This window comes from Lepidochelys kempii, chromosome 10 (assembly GCF_965140265.1).
Source record: "Lepidochelys kempii isolate rLepKem1 chromosome 10, rLepKem1.hap2, whole genome shotgun sequence".
Lineage (NCBI taxonomy): Eukaryota > Metazoa > Chordata > Testudines > Cheloniidae > Lepidochelys > Lepidochelys kempii.
Genome location: NC_133265.1, coordinates 51,618,462 through 51,632,311, shown reverse-complemented (window position 1 = coordinate 51,632,311; position 13,850 = coordinate 51,618,462). Strand labels below are relative to the sequence as shown.

Here is a 13,850-nt window from a genome sequence, read left to right as displayed (position 1 = left end):
ACACACAGATTTTGTACCATTATAACAATTTTGATTAGGGATGCGATTCTTTTTAAAAACCAAAATAGTTCTACCAGTACAATCCCCTCCAGCATGGAGCTAGTTACATCAGCATAAAAGATGCCTTATACCAGTATAGCTTAAGGGCTGTATACACAGGTATGTGTTTTTCCACTTTAACAATATAGGTATCATCATCACAAAAGAGTGCATCCACACTGATTTGTTTAGGCCAGCATAAGCTACTTCCCTGTTGAATCACTGAGTCCACACAACTCCACATTTTTCTGAAATATGCACACAGCATTCTGGGTAGATATCCTATGATGTAATGTTTCACCACCAGGATCTATGCATTCTGGGATTTTTCTCATGGCTTCTTTTGGGATATCTACCAGAACCTGATGGAATTCCAGGACTTGGGCTCTCTTTGACCCCCATGATTCATTCTTCATGTCATCCAATAATTCATCTGGCTTTTGCAAGCCAGCACTATATTCAAACTCCTGCATGCCTCGATCCTGATAATCATTAATATGAACAGGCTGCTCTAAATATATTGGCAGTTACACAGCTGGATTGCTATGGAGGAGTTAAGAGACAGCCATAGTAACATCGCAAGGAAACTGCTGAAGGAGAAGTAGGATGAAAGAACAGTTATTTCTGAATGACATTTTTCCAGAGCAGCTTCACTCACTAGAATACTGTGTCTGGGCTCAGCCAGTTAGCACTGTGTGCTGTGACTGGACACTGATGCAGAACTGGGATAACCAACAGTGGTTTAGCTACTTTCCTAAAAATCTGTACAGATCTCACCTGGAGCTGCAGTGGTGGACTACCAACATGAGAGTTCCCCAAAATATGTAGAGCATGTGACAACTGCCATCTGAAGGTCACCACATTCAGTCAGTGGGTGTGAGATTTGATATTTCAGAAAAACAATACTTTGGATCTTAAAGTCTCTGGCATACATGTCATTTTGAGCACACAAGGCGGAAGAATAAAACCCAAGCAAGTGGAGCACATCCAACAAGACAGTGGCCAGCCAGTACCCAGAACAAAAATTGTTTAGTTCTTCCATATAGCTGTACTGTAATACAGCAACTACTACCTACTAGAAGAAGTCCCCTCCACAGCACTTTCAGGCTCTCTCTCTGCCTGAGTTTTGGGAGACATCTCTGGCACTGTTGCTTCTTCTGAGTTTGGCGTGCTAGAGGTCTTGGCTATCTAGGGAAATCTCCCAGTTGGGGTCCATGATTCTTTAATGTGGCCTTCTGGTGCTGTGACCAAACTATCCAGAACACCATGCCAAGGTTTGGTTGTGTCCACTGTAGCAAAAATCTAGTCCAGTTCCTCAGAATAAGTGGAGGTAGTGAGAGCGTTACTGGAGGTTTTGTTTTGGTCTGACTTTTTAGAATTCTGCTAGAGTTCCTTTGCTTTGGGACTTGTCCCAGGAGTGACCCATCTCCCACCTTTGCTCAAATAGCTACTCCTCTCTTGATATTCTAGTGACTACTGTTAAGATACGACTGGACATTCCCCTCTCCTAAAAGGGCAAGAAAGCCCAAAACCTCTCAACAGGACCACATAGAGGCACAGGGCCTGGCTGCTATAATGAGTATGTGATTCTGGGGGTATGAACTCACCATAAACTGGAATCTCAAAAGGGGTAAACCTGGGTGTGCGTCAACATTTAAACAGAGAGGCAACATCCAGTCAAGGTGATCCTGGCGCAGCAAAGAGCACACATGTAAACGGAGACTGATCCAGATGTGAAGCAACATCCCATGGTAAAGAAGGGGGAGAACTGCCAGAAGTATATAGTTAATCCAAAATAGGGATGCATCTATGTGGTCCTTTTGGGAGGTTCTGGGCTTTCTTGCCTGTCACTTGGAAAGCAGAAGATAGATAAGATGACAGGTAAATTTTAAAATCTTGTGTGGAAACAAATTTATACAGAAAAAAAAAAGCTTTCGCATGTGGACAAACTCTTATTGACATACAGGAAGGGGAATAAGCTACGTCAATCTAATGAATCTTGACACTAACATAACTGCACCGACACTGGGGAGTGGGAGGGAGGTTGTACTGTTTCTACTATATTGATATAGTGATTTTTTTTTGTTTCACATTGAAGTCAGTTGTCTACCCGGACAGAAAGTGTTGCAACATGTTTATGAACTTGAAACAAAGTCCGATTTTTTCTACTAGATTTGAATTTCAGCAACACAGTCACTGTATGATCCCCACTGTTTTGTGCTTTTGGTTTACCTTGCTGATATTTTTGACAAACTGAATTCTCTAAATGTCTCATCACAAGGAGCGGAAAGTACTATTTTTGACCTGCACAACAAGATATCAGCATTCAAGAGAAACATTCACTGGAAAACGAAGATTGAAACTGGTTTAAGCGTTCCATTCCTGTCGTTACCTGACACTATTGACTAAACAGAATCTGAACTATTGAGTGTTGAGAACCCAATCAAGAATCACTTGACTTGTCTCAGAGCCAGTTTGGATATTTTCCCAAAGGAAATGCACCCCTGAATGACTGGATTTTCCAATCTTTTCTAGCTGAGGCACGGACCCTGTCCCATCTCTCAAATGGCATTCAGAAGAAGCTGACTGCTCTTCAGAGTGATAGGACACTGGACATTCGATTTAAAAAACAGTATTTGGGGGACTTTGGGTTGAAAGTTGGTTCAAAATATCCAGCTTTGTCAAAAGGGCGCGATCAAAATTCTTTTACCGTTTGGTTCATCTTATTTGTGCGAAATCAGAGACTCTGCACTTGCTGTGCTAAAGACAAAAGTACTGTTCGAGCCTGGAAGTGGAGGACAACCTCAGAGTGTCATTTTCAAAAATCTCCCCACAAATTTATAAACTGTCTGCCGAGAAACAGGCACACTCTTCACATTAATTGGTAAATATCTGTCACGGTGGATTTGATTTAAATAACTAGTAAGGAAGACTCAATTTAATCATAGATTTCTACATAAAAGTGCATTCTTGCTGGTTGTTATAACCTTAATACATATTCTTCACAACTCAGAGATAGACGTAGGTTTCATTTTCAGAAGGTACATAAATCACTTTAAAAATGTATAGTATTTTGAAAACTTTTCAGATTAGTTTTACAGCTATATCAGAAAATGAATAATTGTTTCGTTATTTCATTTACCAAAGGCAGTGGTACCCAACCCAGTGCCTGTGGGTGCCATGGTGCCTGCCGGGGCATTTTTGGGAGCCCACAGGACACCGCCCGCCGAAATGCCACCAAGAAGCGTTGCCGTTTCTCGCCGGCATTTCGGCAGCAGTGCTTCTTGGCGCTGCCGCTTCTCAGCAGCATTGTGTCCAGCGCCCGCCACAGTCCTCTGAGAATAGCAATATGCAATAGCAATATGCTATTCCCACAGAAAAGTTGGGGACCACTCACCAAAGGTAATTGAAACAGATATTTATGAAGTCATTGGGAGGTGAACTATCTCCAATTCAACAGGTTAATCATTAATATTGGGAGGATTTTCTTGACATGCTGTATTAGGAGACCACCACCAGACAGATATTTAAATGGTTTTATTTAATCAAAACAACAATGTTGTGTGTTCTGGATTTTTTTCTTCAACAGCAAACATAATATTTTAACAAAAAATGCATATGAATTTTTGTATGTAGTTAAACATTCAAGTTTTTTAAAATCAGGTTTGTTTTTGTTAAAATTGTTTTGAACTAAAATAGCTGAATGAAATATTAAAAAAAGTTAAAATCCACTATGTCAGCCAGCTCAACATAAGAAACTTAAAATATTGGCTTCCACAGCTAACAGTCATCTTCACCTTCATTTTCCTGTTTCTTCATAATCTGGAAAAGGAAAACAAGCTTTCCTGCTTTTTCAGGTCCCAAACGATTTCTCAGTTTGGAATGAATTAGTCCAAAGGAAGAAAATATTTCTACACTGACAGAAGAAGCTACTGCTGTTAAAAGTGAGATTATCACTTCAACAGTCTCTGAATCCAAGCACTTAAGTGACTTCCACCAGTTCACTGGTGTGACTTTCTTTAAATCATCAACAAACATATTTCTTGAATGGTTCACCCTTAGCTCTGAAGTTTATTATAGTTGGCATTATGGAGGGATGATCGTTGAGTTGGCTATGACATCGACATCCAGCAGCTGAAGAGGAAAAGGTTTGACCCAGGTACCAAGTATTGAGAATACTTGCAAGAAAGTGAGCTGCAGATGGTGCTTGTCCCATTTGTTTTTTTAATGCTTGTAATTTAACTCTGTCATTGCATATTTCTCTTTTTAAGATAGCCATTCAGTTCCTTCCAAATGTCAACAGCATCAGCAATAAAACAGCTATTTCCCTGCATTTTGTTCAAGGCTATAGAAATAGGCTTCAGGGTACTCAGTATGTGTTCAACCTTTCTCTTAAGCCCAATTTTGAGAACTTTGGCTGTGACAGTGCCATCTTTTTTTTCACAATTTTGTTCACAAACTGTCATCAGATTAGGCAAGTTTTTGAGATAGCGTTCAAAACAGTCCACTACTGAGTTCCATCACACATCTTGTGAAAGAGTTAGCTTGGTTCCTCCCACTTTTTTCAGAGCAGCTGCTGCGAAGTGGTTGTTACGGAAGTATTTTGCAATTTCAACATTAGTCTTTATTTCTGGAACACTGAAGTCTTTGGCTAGGAGGTGCATCAAATGAACACTGCAACTGTATGTTATTAGCTTGTGACTCTCTTCTCTCTCTTCTAAATAATTTCTTCTCATCTTGGATACATTTGCAGTATTCTCTGTGACCAAGCTGCGTACTAGACATTTGAATTTTTTTTTCAAAGTTTGTTATAGCTTTTACTGCTACTTCTTGTAAATATTCTGCTGTGTGCGCATTTCCTGATGTATCAATTGTTTCTGTAAGGAAGACATTCCCTTCTTCTGTTGTCACACAAGCACACACAAGAGGATCATTGTGGACATTGCTCCACTCATCAAGACTCAGGTTAACAATTTTTCTAGACGTTTGGCACACTGCTCAATTGCTCTTTCATACACTTTATCCAGCAATTTGCCTGCGACATCTGCTCTGTTGGGTGGACTGTATCCTGGTCTTAATGACTGAACCATGTTAATTAAGTGTGGGTTCTCAATCATACGGAAAGGAGAGTTTGTTGCACAAACAAACCAGGCAATTTTTTCATCAATTACCTCTTTTTCTAATCTGCTGGTTCTTATCACAAACTTATCTATGGCTGTTTCTGGATGATGGAGTTTTTTTTTTTCTTTTTTCTGCAGGTGATATACTGTGGCTATGTGACATATATGATGTGACTGAAACACTATCATTAGCAGATAACTCAAACTATAGAAAATGATGGTGATCTTGAAGGTGGATAGTCTTCAGAATCCTGTATGTTGAGGATGGATTCTCCTAAACAAAGTAAATCAATCCAGTTATTTAATTATTATTACCATACTGCGCATTTAGTATGCCTCATTGCATTCACTGATACTCAGTACTACTTTAAAGGTGAAATTGTAAAAGGAAGATCTGCCTATTTCAGATATTTATTTTTTTATCTCAACTGGATCTAAAATGATAGTACCTGTGATGTTGCACTACATGTTTTATGAAAATATGCTAATGAGCGTGAATATAATGTAACTGGAATATGCTTCATGCAAAAGGTCTCTTGTAAGGTATCATACAAAGCTTATAGTTTACTGAGTGTGTTCATCCTATTTGTATGAATGTATCATTCTTGTATGTGAAGCTGGAAATATGATGTATTACTCTAAAGTCCTAATGTAACTATTCTAAGTGTGGGCCATTAATGATGGTTCCCATTAACCAGGACAATTGGTTGTAAATGGCTCAGTTTACTTGTAAGCCTTCCTGTGTTTATGTGAGTTAGGCCAGAAAGAATGGCAGCTTGGGGTCTAACAGGACGTGCGACCATGTCACCTGGTACTGAAATCCATTTTAAACCTGGTGTTTTTCCATTTAGAAGGAGGGGTGGGGATGCAGAGAGACAAAAGATTCCCGCCTTGGGCCAAAGCTGTAAGAGGGGGTGGAACAGAACAAAGAAGATTGCCAGTCATGAGAAATCCCCTAGTTACCACCTGAGCTGAAACTAACAAGAACTGTACCAGGGGAAAGAATTGTGCCCAGACTAGAAAGGTGTCTAGTCTGTCAGAGAAGCTTATTTGAACATCTCTAAGATTGAGATTTACCTGTATTTAGTTTCTTAATGTATTAGGCTTAGACTTGCATGTTTTGTTTTATTTTGCTTGGTAACTTACTTTGTTCTGTGTTATTACTAAAACCACTTAAATCATACTTTTTATACTTAATAAGATCACTTTTGTTTATTAATTAACCCAGAGTAAGTGATTAATATCTGGGGGAGAAAACAGCTGTGCATCTCCCTCTATCAGTGTTATAGAGGGCGGACAATTTATGAGTTTACCCTATATAAGCTTTATACAGAGTAAACCAGATTTATTTGGGGTTTGGATCCCATTGGGAGTTGGGTATCTGGGTGCTGGAGACAGGAAACCTGCTGAGCAGTTTTGGTTAAAGTCTGCAGGTTTGGGGGCGTGGTTCAGACCCTGGGTCTGTGTTGCAGTGGAATAGCATGTCTGGCTCAACAAGACAGGGTTCTGGAGTCACCAGCTGGCAGGGAAAACAGGCTCAGAGGTAGTTTCAGCACGTCAGATGACAGTCCCAAGGGGGTCTCTGTGACCAAACCCGCCACAGTACCATTGAGTAACAACTATATTTTTTGCTCAAACATGAGAATTCAAGAATAGTCCAGAAAGGAAGACAGGCAGGCCTTAAGAAAGTAAGGAATAAAAATGTTTACCAACCTGAAGATCCTGCATGTTCAGACATGTTCCTTTCATCATCTTCAGCGCAGCTTCCTCCTGAGAAGAAACACTTCTCGTGATGTTGTTTCATTTGGGCAACCAAGCCTTGTATTTCTTTGTTGCACTGTTTGCATTTTTCACGCATGCCTGTCTTACCCGCAGGTAGAGGAACTTCATTAAAATATTCCCAAACTGGGTCTCTTATGGCCTGCTGCCATTATAGGTTTTACCTTCTAGTGAGAGAATAGTATGGTAGATCTCAAATCAATGAAGGCTACACTCAGAAAGACCTCAGGACTTCTGGAATGTGCTGCTCAAACAGTTTCACTTTTGTTTCTACTGCCTGTCACTTCTCACATTTATCTATTCCACCCCCAACAAAATCTTTTAGTCATTGAACTTTTTGAAGCTTTGCACTTTTAGAGAGGTTTGGGATTGAATCTGTGTACACAAATTTGCAGAGGGACAATAGGGTTGAGGTCTGTTATTTCTCACCTCTCTGTATTATTTTATTTATTTAAAACATTTTTGCTGTTAACAAGCATGTTATCTCTGGAGACACAAATCCACAGTTTGAGAACTGCAAAACTAAGCATCTCTGATGGTATCTTCTAGACTGAGCACTGAGTCCCATTGGGTAGAACAATTAACCTAAATAATCTATACAGAAGACCCTGGAACTCCATAAAATTGGGTCTCTAATCCATGAACTATTGGAACTCATTTACAAAACTTTTCTTAAACATTACATGAATATATTGTCTCATACAATAGAATTAGAATTTATAATCCCTATTCCATGATGAGATATCTTTAAGCTATAATGTATCGTAATTAAAATGATCTTTAGATAAATGCTTTTTGAGGAAGAAACCTATAAAAAAGTCTGATTTTTTTTTTGTTTTAAAAAAAATTGATTTTTATCCACCCTGGTATCTGTGTATTTAAAATTTACAAGTGTACATAATTCAATTAAAGTTATGTCAAGGTCTCCGTTAGGTTTATAAATGGGCTATCAAGCATATTTTTGCACTTGTCTTTTTTTGGTCTAGGTTGGGGGGCATAACTCAAAGAGGGGGCTCAGCTCAAAAAGTTTGAAAACCGACCTAAAGGCTGATGCAAGTGATAGGAGCACCATTTATAGTCTAGGGACAGCACCCTAGTACAGTGTCTCTCAACCTTTCCAGACTACTGTACCCCTTTCAGAAGTCTTATTTGTCTTGCATACCCTAAGTTACACCTAATTTAAAACTTACTTACAAAATCACAAATAAAAATACAGAAGTGTCAAAGCACACTATTACTGAAAAAAATGGCTTACTTTCTCATTTTTACCAGATTATAAAATAAATCAATTGGAATATAAATATCTTACTTACATTTCAGTGTATGGTATATAGAGCAGTATAAACAAGTCATTGTCTCTATGAAATTTTAGTTTGTACTGACTTCGTTAGTGCTTTTTATTTAGCCTGTTGTAAAATTACGCAAATATCTAGATGATCTGATGTACCCCATGAAAGACCTCTGCGTATCTCCAGGGGTACCTGTAACCTCGTTGAGAACCACTGCCCTAGTAGATTCCTACCTGCTCCCAGTTGCTGGGCTTCTGGCTTCTTTCCCAAGCATTCCCCTCAACATTTTTCTTATTACCTAATCATTTTAGTTCTATATTAGATGTCTGGTAAAATGTGGGGTAATGGGAGTCTGGAGGGGCAACTGGATGGGCAAAAGAGGGAGCAATTGATTCCAAAATGTTAGAAAACATTAGTACAGCGGAGAAATTATGGGGGAGAAGAAGAAAGATACAAAGAGGAGACAGAGTTGATAATGTTATAACTGAATATGTGATAATTAGGGCTGTCGATTGATTGCAGACAACTCTCGCGATTAACTCAAAAAAATTAATCATGGTTTTAATCACAGTTAAACAATAGAATACCAAATGAAATTAAATATTTCGGATGTTTTTCTACATTTTCATATATATATATATATATATATAGTATTCTGTGTTGTAATTCAAATCAAAGTGTATATTATTTTTATGACAGATCTTGCACTGTAAAAATGATAAAACAGTACTTTTTAATTCACCTCATACAAGTACTGTAGTGCAATCTCTGTCGTGAAAGTGCAACTTACAAATGTAGATTTTTTTTGTTACATAACTGCACTCAAACACAAAACAAAGTTCACTCAGTCCTACTTTTTATTCAGCCAATCGCTAAAACAAACAAATTTGTTTACATTTACAGGAGATAATGCTGCCCTCTTCTTATTTACAGTGTCACCAGAAAGTGAGAACAGGCACTTACATGGCACTTTTGTAGCCGGCATTGCAAGGTATTTACGTGTCAGTTATGCCAAACATTCATATGCCCCTTTATGCTTCAGCCACCATTCCAGAGGACATGCTTCCATGCTGATGGCGCTCTTTAAAAAAAGAAAGCACGCATTAAATTTGTGACTGAACTCCTTGGGGGAGAATTGTATGTCCCTTGCTCTGTTTTACCTGCATTCTGCCATGTGTTTAATGTTATAGCAGTCTTGGATGATGACCAAGCACATGTTGTTTATTTTAAAAACACTTTCACTGCAGATTTGACAAGACACAAAGAAGGTACCAATGTGAGATTTCTAAAGATAGCTACAGCACTTGACCCAAGGTTTAAGAATCTGAAGTGCCTTCCAAAATCTGAGAGGGACAAGGTGTGGTGCATACTTTCAGAAGTCTTAAAGGAGCAACACTCTGATGCGGAAACTATAGAATCTGAACCATCAGAAAAGAAACTCAACCTTCTGCTGGTGGCATCTGACTCAGATAATGAAAATGGACATGTGCTAGTCCACACTGCTCTGAATCGTTATTGAGCAGAACCCATCATCAGCATGGATGCATGTCCCCTGGAATGATGGCTGAAGTATGAAGGGACATATGAATCTTTAGCACATCTGGCATGCAAATATCTTACAATGCCAGCTACTACAGTGCCATGCAAATGCCTGTTCTCGCTTTCGGGTGACTATTGTAAACAAGAGACGGACAACATTTACTCCTGCAAATGTTAACAAACTTGTTTGTCTGAGCGATTGGCTGAAGAAGTAGGACTGAGTGGACTTGTAGGCTCTAAAGTTTTACATTGTTTTGTTTTTGAGTGCAGTTATTTTTTTGGTACATAATTCTATATTTGTAATTTCAACTTTTTATCATAAAGAGATTGCACTACAGTACTTGTATTAGGTTAACTGAAAAATAATATTACTTTTGTTTTTTCTACAGTGCAAATACATGTAATCAAAAAATATAAAGCAAGCACTGTACACTTTGTATTCTGTGTTGTAACTGAAATCAATATTTGAAAATGTAGAAAACATCCACAAATATTTAAATAAATGGTATTCTATTATTGTTTTACAGTGCGATTAATCGCACAATTAATTGTGATTAATTTTTTAAATCGCTTGACAGCCCTAGCGATAATATACAATTTTTTTATTTGTACGCAGTACTGTTGTAGCCGTATTGATCATATTAGAGAGACAAGATGGGTGAGGTAATATCTTTTATTGGACCAACTTCTGTTGGTAAGAAAGACAAGTTTTCAGGCTTACACAGAGTTTATTTGTTTAAATTGCAGGGGGTGTACCCTTAAGGCATAATGCCAAGTATTTTTCACAGCGGCTAGTAGGTTTAGTCCACAGACCAGTACATGTTGGGTGAATTACTGACATCCTGATTCAAGATATTCCTTCCACTTACCAATATAAGATTTCATCTGTCTTCACAAGGCTCATCACCTAAGTTTTCGAGGTCCCTCTGGAGTTCTTTAGTCTTGACTAACCTAAATAACTTGGTCTTCAAGTTCACTCCTCTTTTACAAATCATTAATATATTAAACTCCACCCCACCCAATCTCTTGTTTTCACCTGCTCATAATCAAGGCTTGAAAACACCCATCTGCCCACATAAAACTAGAGGAAGTGAGCTCAAAGTAGTGGAGTTACCCAAAGAACTGAAACTCAGAAAGGAGTAGCAGAAATCCAAAGGTAGCAGCAAGAAGAAAAGGAGAAGAGTTGAGCAGCAGAGACACCTGCCATACACACACATACACACACACCCCTCAAGTCTGGGCAAAGCGAAGCAAGGGGTTCCCTGCCAACAGCTAGAAAGGGCTTCAAGTTTATCAGACACATACTAACCAGAAGCCAACACAAAAGATGAAGCCCCTAAGCAGGGTCCCAGGACAAAACCGTGGTAAGAATTGTATTACCCTTGCTCTATCCAGTCGCTGGAGGCAGGGGAACTGGTCTTTTAATCAAATCAGACACACTACAATTCACTGCTTCCTCCCACCCCCTTATCTTTTATCAGCCTGGAGCAAGTAGAGTTATCAGTTTTCAAATCCTGTTGAGAGTTTTCTAACAAAAAAAGGTTCTTTTTTGCTGAAACTTTTCATCCATTATACCAAAGGTAAGAGTTTTTTTGGAATGTTAAGTTACATAAGAGTGATAATTTTTTAACAATTATAACTGGCTGACAAACTAATATTCATGTGCAGCATGAAACTGCTACTAAGTTTAGAACTGTATGCTTTTGTGCCCGTTTCATTGTGGGGTTCTACAGCTGTGTAGTCCAACTATGGCAGTATGCAGAGAAAACAGTAGATAGTCTCCTTCCTCCTTCTAAAAACCGAAATGCATGGAAATATAAGCTAATGTCAGTCACACTTTTAAACAGCTCCAGAGTCAGGAAGTAAAAATAAGATTTTATAGCAATCATTACTCACCTACATTACACCAAAACAGTATTTTAGAATAGTAATTAATTGTACTTTAAGATCCAGTGGGTTCCAGTTCTGTCCTCCTATATGCACTATTCCTATTCACTTCAGTGTGGAACAAGTGTATTTGAGAGATAGATTAGGTACTGTTTGTACAACGTAGACAAGTTAAGGTTACTGTGAACCTTAACTTTTGCATTTCCAGCCTCAAATATTTCATACTACAACTATGTTTATACACTAACTTCCATGATATAGAGAGAGTCCTAAAGAACTGAGATCCTTCAGGATGAAAGATCTTCACAGACAATGTATCTTATCACTAGTATTAAAAAAAAAACCCTCATGCACAGTAGGCTCTTTGTAAATATAGTAAATCATTTCCCACCTTCTAACAGGGAATACTACTATAGCCACAGAGGCATTTAAACTGGCTTGATAAGAAGGTCAATCACAAGAGGCAGTCGTGACCAGAGGTTACACTGGGCAAGTTCCCAGTCACTGAGTAGCCCTTGCTATTGATTGGTAACCTCCACAGCTACTGGATTCAAGGATAAACACTGCAACCAACTGGGACATCCAGAGGGGGGAAACCTGACCCAGCCTTACAATACAGGAGCTGCCTGTGGGAGTGTCCTTCTCTCCTACCCTCCAATCTCCACCCTTTCCTTGATTTTTTTCCCCTGCACCTCTACTATGAAATTTCACCAAAATTTATGAGACAAAATCATATCCCTACTCATGAGTTATGCAGCCCAGAAAAAGACAACCTGCTCAGGTATGTTATTATCAACACAGGAAAGAACAGGTCAAACAGGGATAAGGAGGCTCTACACCTCAACACCCTGCTAAGTGGGGTGCAAGATGAGAACAAATATGTCTAGAACACACCCCAAAAGCAGTCTATTTAGAGAACATAGAAAAAGCTGCATGCAGGCCAAAATGAGCCATTATGGCACCATTCAACTAAGGTCATGAAAAAATAATTTGGAAATAAAAGTACGAGAATACTTTCTCTCTATTGCAGTTGGAAGCCAGCCAACAAGCCACAGGGTGCTACACAACTCAGACAACAGGTCGGGAGATGTGTACAACACTTAAGGTCGTACATGTCATTAACAAAAGTCTGCACGATTAATTTCTGCCTTCATTTTATGACAACAGCCAGAACAGCCCAGAACACAGAATTACATACATTGCACATGCTACAATCATTTCATAGTTACCATGAGATGAGCACAGACTTAGAGGACTTGTGGAGCTCATTCCAACATACAGCAAAAAAGTACCTTATATTTAATACTGTCTAAAAGAAGAGACTTGACGAGACCTCCAGTCCTGAAGGGAAACTTCCCTCCCTAAGGCTCAGGAACTGGGGAGCGGAAGGGGGAATATCTGGCTTCGCTTCATTTTCTGCCCTTCACTCCACCCCATACACAGCTTAACCCTTCTGCCCTGCCTTGCCCTGACCAAAGGGGGCTCAGCTCCCGCCCCCCACAGCGCCATGGGGGCGCAGCCCCCGCCCCCGCCGGACCAGGGAGCGGCAGTCAGTTGGGCTTTGAACCCTGCTGCGGAAGCGGCGCTGAGGAGCCCCGACCCTCCCAGCCCGCCTCGCCGGGTTCGGCCCTCCCGACCCCGCTGCTGCCGGCTGGGGACGCGCCGAGGCCGGGGACGCGCACCGCTCGCATTCGGGGCGGAGGGAGCCAGTTACCGGGGTCCAGGCGGAGCGGCAGCTGGTCGGGGTCCGGGGGTGGCGAGTCCCGGCCCAGAGCCGCGTTCTTTCCGCAGCGGCGGCAGCTTGTCAAAGAGAAAACATGACGTGGGAGGGAGGCGGTGAGATCTCGCGGGGCTACCGGACAACTCTCGCGAGATCCGGTCGCGGCTTCCCCTCTGCTCGAGGCCAGGGGGCGGGGCAGCTGTAGCAGTCCCGCCCTTTCTGCGTCGGGGCTGAGCCTGCTGGGCGGGACCGCGCGTAGCAGGGACCGAGGCTGCGCTCCGCCTCCACGTGCTCCCGCCACACCCCCACGAGCCGCGCGGCAGAGGGCAACGTGCAGCTTGTTTCCCGCTGTGCGAAGCGCCCCCCCAGCACAGTGTGCGCCTGGCACCCCGCCCTATGCCCCATGTAGTGTGTCCCTGGCACCGCGCTGTGCCGTGCCCTCTGCCACGTCCCCCTACGCCCCCCAGCACAGTGTGC

The 13,850-nt window shown here is 40.7% G+C and overlaps 1 protein-coding gene across 9 annotated transcripts in view; it reads right to left on the bottom strand.

The window, feature by feature from the left end:
- HERC1 (HECT and RLD domain containing E3 ubiquitin protein ligase family member 1) overlaps positions 1-13,515 on the bottom strand; it is a 217,521-nt gene extending 204,006 nt beyond the window's left edge. For all 9 annotated transcript variants that reach the window (XM_073303562.1, XM_073303563.1, XM_073303568.1 and 6 more), the window contains exon 1: positions 13,368-13,515. The gene's annotated coding sequence lies outside the window, so the exon portion shown is untranslated. The remainder of the gene's footprint in view (positions 1-13,367) is intronic.
- Between the last annotated feature and the right edge of the window lie 335 nt (positions 13,516-13,850).